Genomic DNA, 5,355 nt, shown 5'->3' on the forward strand with positions numbered 1-5,355 from the left:
AGGTGAGCCTGACACTGTGATTTTTGCTCTGAGTTGCCCCTTATACCTAGTAAACATTATATTTCTCCTTTCCCCATATCATGAAAGATACTTTAGCCCTTTATGACATACACTGGTATGTGGCAGATAGAGATACTTGGGGTGTCTCTAATCCAGATCCCTGTTAGTTCTTAAGTCTGACAAGCCACAAATATCAAGTTACATATGGCACAGAGACATGTGGAATAGCAGCTTATTCTTAACCCAAAGGTACTCAGCTAGGCAGCTAAAATTAATCTACCACAGAGTAGAATAGAAGGGAAAGAGGAAAGGAGAGAGATGTAGGAAGGGAGAAAGATGGCTCCAAGGAGGGGATGTGAATATAGTAAAACAACAGTAATGTGTAAGAAAGGCAAGCTGAGGCAAGCCTGTCATGATGGAGAAAGGACTCACAGGATCACAGTAGAGTTTAACAGACATTGTGAGTGTATAGGAAGCAGGTGGCTTCAAGCACTAGTACTGATAGTCTAGGGCAGAGGACCTCCATGAGTTCGTGGCCAGCCTGGGCTAAAGAGTGAGACCCTGACTCAAAGAAAGGTGTCTTCTAAGTCAGGGATTTTTTTTAAAAAAAAATATTAATCTTGAAATTTGAAACAAAATTGTCACTCCCTTAATAATTCAAAATAATGGGTTGTGTTCAGACATCACTCTCATTCCATCAAACAGCTTTTAAACCATTTATTTACAAGTGTTTACTTCTCAGGCAGAGTCGAGGACCAAACTCTGCCAAGACAGGGTAAGCAAGTCCTCAATAGTTCCTGCCTCACAAATATGTCTGTCAGATATATTGGTCCAGAAGGCTGATGATGATGCATCAATGTTATAGAGAGTTTTGGATGACTATTCAGGTATCAAACTGTCTCTGTCATCTTCTCATGTGGAAAGCTACTAACCTGTCCTCCCTGCATACTCAGGTAATCAAGTTTATTTATTCTCAAGTCTCTGATGGGGTTGAAGACAAGATAGTTTAGTTTTATAATTAAGCTTAGTTGTTTAGGGATTAAAATGTGTTTAGATCTAGATAGATGTTTTAAGTTGATAAAGACAAGATGTGATGGAGATTGATTTACATTCAGATTTTAGATGCACCAAGATAGGAAAGATGTTTTCTTCAAGGCTATCAAATATAAATAGCCAAAACACTAAGAACATAACATCTATTTAATTCCTGATTGTGTCATGGTTCTTCTTTCTATAGGTAGTTTATTGTACATGTATATACATATATACATATATTTATATATGTATATAATATAAATGCATATATAAAAATAAAAATGTTTAATAAAAAGGAAAAAACAAAAACCAAACAAACAAAAATGGTGAAGGGAAATAGTGAATAGGAGGATTAAATGTGATGGAGAACAGGAGAGCTGGGTAGGGAAGGGAATACAGAAGGAACAACTAACACTAAAGAGCTTTTGGAAAACTCATGTGGAAATTTATTACTTTTCTAAAGTGTATACATGTACAGCTATGAAAAGTATAAATGGCTAACCCTATAACAGTGTGGCAATACTCTGATTTGATACCAAAGGCTGACAAATATAAAGCACAGTGCCAATTTAAAAACATAAGTGTTTACTTTGCATCATACTGGTGTACCTAGAGGGAACACCTCTGCAACCATCCAAAGTCTAGGCTGTATTCTATAGCGTGACTCCATCTCTCCATTTGCATTATGAGTAAGCACATTTCCTTCCAACATTCATGTTTCCTTCCACAGGGAAGGTGGGATGCAGTCCTCTGTCCTGGAGTTACTAATATCTCATCTAACTACCTTTGTTGATGCTGTTGAATATATACAACAGAGAAGATCCTTAATGAAATGAAAATTATCACCTCTGCTACAAAGAACATTTTAAAAAATCACTTCTTACCATTATACCAGACTTTTGAAATATCTCAAAAATGTTAAGTCTCAGTTTAAAATACAAAGTTTTGGGGTCTGACTTTCACACAAACTATGGTGCCCCATACTTGACCACGTCCCCTGGATGGAGAGGTCTGGTGGCACTCATAGGAAAGATAGCAGGCTACCAAGAAGAGACTCGATACCCTATGAGCATATACAGGGGGAGGAGGTCTCCCTCAGTCACAGCCATAGGGGAGGGGAGTAGGGGGAAAGCGGGGGCGGGGGGGAGGAATGGGAGGACACAAGGGATGGAATAACAATTTAGATGTAATATGAATAAATTAATAAAATATATTTTTAAAAAAGAAAAAAGTAAAAATACATAGTTAACTTATTTAGTATGGATGATTGAGGGAAGCTATGAAATTGTTTAACTTTAAAAAATCTAGATGTTTTACAGAATAGGTGAAACATAAAAGGCCTTAGTGAGTAATACATGACAATTAAGTGCCTCAATTGTTTCTATGATGCTAATGCTATTCTTGCTCCCCTAATAATTGTAGGATTTATTGAAAAGGCATTGTATACTAATTGCTTCATTTACATTAGCTCAGACAAGGCTCGAGAAAACTCACTGGCTAGAAATGATACTGGCCTGTGCTTTACAAGTGTGAGCCAAACAGAACCAAGCTGAGCTTTGCTCCATTGACAATATGATCCAGTAACCTTGCATCCTGGTCTTAAGCATACTGGTCTGAACTTCACATGGGCAAGGCATGAAATTTCAAAGCCATTAATAAGGCGTACAAAAACTGACTCATGTATGCTAAACGAGCAAAGGAAACTAATGAAATGGATGATGTCCTTAAGCATTATAAACAGGAAGAAAATTTGACTAACACTATGATGAAGTGTGACTGAAATGTTTGAGTTGGAAAAAAATACCCTTTAATATTAATTTTAAAGAGACAGAATCTTGAGTACCACTATGCTTCTGTGAAGGAGCTGTTGATGCATCTCTGACCTTTGCTCATGAAGGGAAATTCAGGAATCTGCCTGGAGAACTCCTCTCCTCCACAGTGGCCAATATCACTTTCTTGTGGCTGGTAAATTACTAGAATTCAAAGTTTCATAAATATGACTAGATCTTCCGCTACAGTTTGTCTTAATAACATAATGATCCCCGTTCACAGATTTAAAAGGTCAAGCTCAAAGCTTTCCCCTTCTGGAAAGCAGAATCCAGGAGCTTCAGAGCCAATGCCTGTGGAGTCAGCTCTGCCCACCGTCAACGCCTCAGCTTCTTCCTCAGGACATTTCCCGGCATGTCAAGTTTCACTGTTCCCAGAAGGGCTTCAGATACGCTTTCTTCATCTGGTGAGAGGGGTACATGCTATCCTGAAGAGCAGAAGGTTCCTCACATCTCAGTGAGTGATGTCTCATCCCCATACTGAATAATAGAGATCCCATCCCCTCTCCATAAGTGGCATTTTTTCCTTGGATAGCATCATCAGATCCACTGTCTTTCCAGGAGGGCTTCAGGAGTGTCATGAACACAGACTCATTTTTTGTCCTCATTTCTTCCAAGATCATTCATAAATGTACTCTGAAAGATCTATATTCTCGCCCACCACCTCACTCACACAGTGAACCTCGCAGTCTAGAGCTTAGACAGCCATTGGAGGAGGGGACGGATTTGCTGAAATATCACCATCCTTGTCTGCATTAGGAAAAATTCCAGTAAGCAAAATGTTCCTTCCCATTGACCTCTGAAGCATAGACTTGTTCTTGACCTCTCTCTCTCTCTCTCTCTCTCTCTCTCTCTCTCTCTCTCTCTCTCTCTCTCTCTCTCTCTCTCTGTGTGTGTGTGTGTGTGTGTGTGTGTGTGTGTGTGTGTGTGTGTAAAGCCCACATGGGTCCTTCAAGAGATACTGCTGGAGAGCTGAGTCCATCTTAGGGATGCCTTTTGAAGGAAAAGCCAGATGACCCTGTGCCCCCAAAGTTGCTTTCACTGTTATTTGGGTATAGAGATAAGATTTGGGGTCTTTACCTCTTGCCCAGTTCTATATACAACTAAAGTCATTTTTTCTTTTAATTCCTAGCTCCATCCACCGCTGGAAATAAAATATAAATATACTTTAGTAGAAATTTACACAATGCTTTGTCAATTATTTTGACTAATTTCAGGATTTCTAATAGATGTCATCTCTAGCTAGAGAAAGTGGGATGATGTACTCTTAAAAGTTAAACACAGTAAGACTTATAGGGGAAATTAATTTGACTTGTGAATAATACAGTCCCCTGTCTTATTGCCTTCTAAATACACACTTGCTTGCAAGTCATGGCACATTTTATATTGCACTGATGAGCACACTGAGTTGATTATAACATAGAAAGAGATCAAACCAAAAAAACAAACAAACAAACAAACAAACAGAGCTCTTTCATCTACAATAAGCTGTGTTTTTGGTCCCATTATATCCCTAGCCCTGTCAAACCAATATCGCCAAGTATCAGGCACAGGAAAATGTTGAACAGCAGCCAATTCACCCCAAAATATTTTCTGCTGACTGGTCTCCCTGGTCTAGAGGCATTGTACCCCTGGCTGGTCTTCCCATTCTGTTCCACGTATACTGTAGCCATTGTGGGCAATACCCTCATTCTGGCTGTGATCAAGAAAAGCAGTTCTGCACCAGCCAATGTACTTGTTCCTGGCTATGCTCGCCTTCTCCGAGCTCGGCGTCTCTGTCTCAACTTTGCCCACTGTGCTCAGCATCTTTCTGTTCGGTGCCAATAAAATACGCTTCGGAGCCTGCCTTTTTCAGATGTTCTCCATACACTCATTTTCCATCATGGAGTCGGGAGTTCTTCTAGCCATGTCCGTGGATCGGTTTGTTGCCATCTACAACCCACTGCGCTACACCACCATCCTGACATTGCCCCGTATTGCTGGCACCAGCGTTATCCTCGGGCTGAAGAGCGTGTTGCTCATGGCACCCCTGCCTTTCCTCCTAAAGCGTCTGCCGTTCTGTGGCCACAACGTTCTTTCCCACTCCTACTGTCTGCACTCAGATCTCATCCAGCTGCCCTGTGGGGACACTCGTCCCAACAGCATTCTGGGGCTCTGCATCGTGACTTCCACCTTTGGGCTGGACTCACTGCTCATTGTCATCTCTTACGTGCTCATCTTGTACACGGTGATGAACATTACCTCCGGGGAGGGGCGGAGGAAGGCCCTCAACACCTGTGTCTCACACATGTGTGCAGTTCTTGTGTACTACGTGCCAATGATCAGCGTGGCTCTGGTGCACCGCTTCGTGAAGCATGCTGCACCCGCCGTGCGCCTCCTCCTGGCCAACGTCTATCTTCTGGTACCACCGATGCTCAACCCCATCATCTACAGCGCTAAGAATAAGCAGATTCGCCAGGGGTTGCTGCAACTCTTTCTTCAAAGAAAATATTAA

At 41.1% G+C, this 5,355-nt stretch overlaps 1 pseudogene across 1 annotated transcript; it reads left to right on the forward strand.

The window, feature by feature from the left end:
* The first annotated feature begins 4,418 nt into the window (after positions 1–4,418).
* LOC311581340 (olfactory receptor 51I1-like) lies at positions 4,419–5,355 on the forward strand (annotated as a pseudogene). The gene has a single exon. The product of its transcript is annotated as an olfactory receptor 51I1-like (transcript).

This window comes from Acomys minous, assembly GCF_964271855.1.
Source record: "Acomys minous genome assembly, chromosome: 2".
In the NCBI taxonomy this organism is placed as follows: Eukaryota; Metazoa; Chordata; class Mammalia; order Rodentia; family Muridae; genus Acomys; species Acomys minous.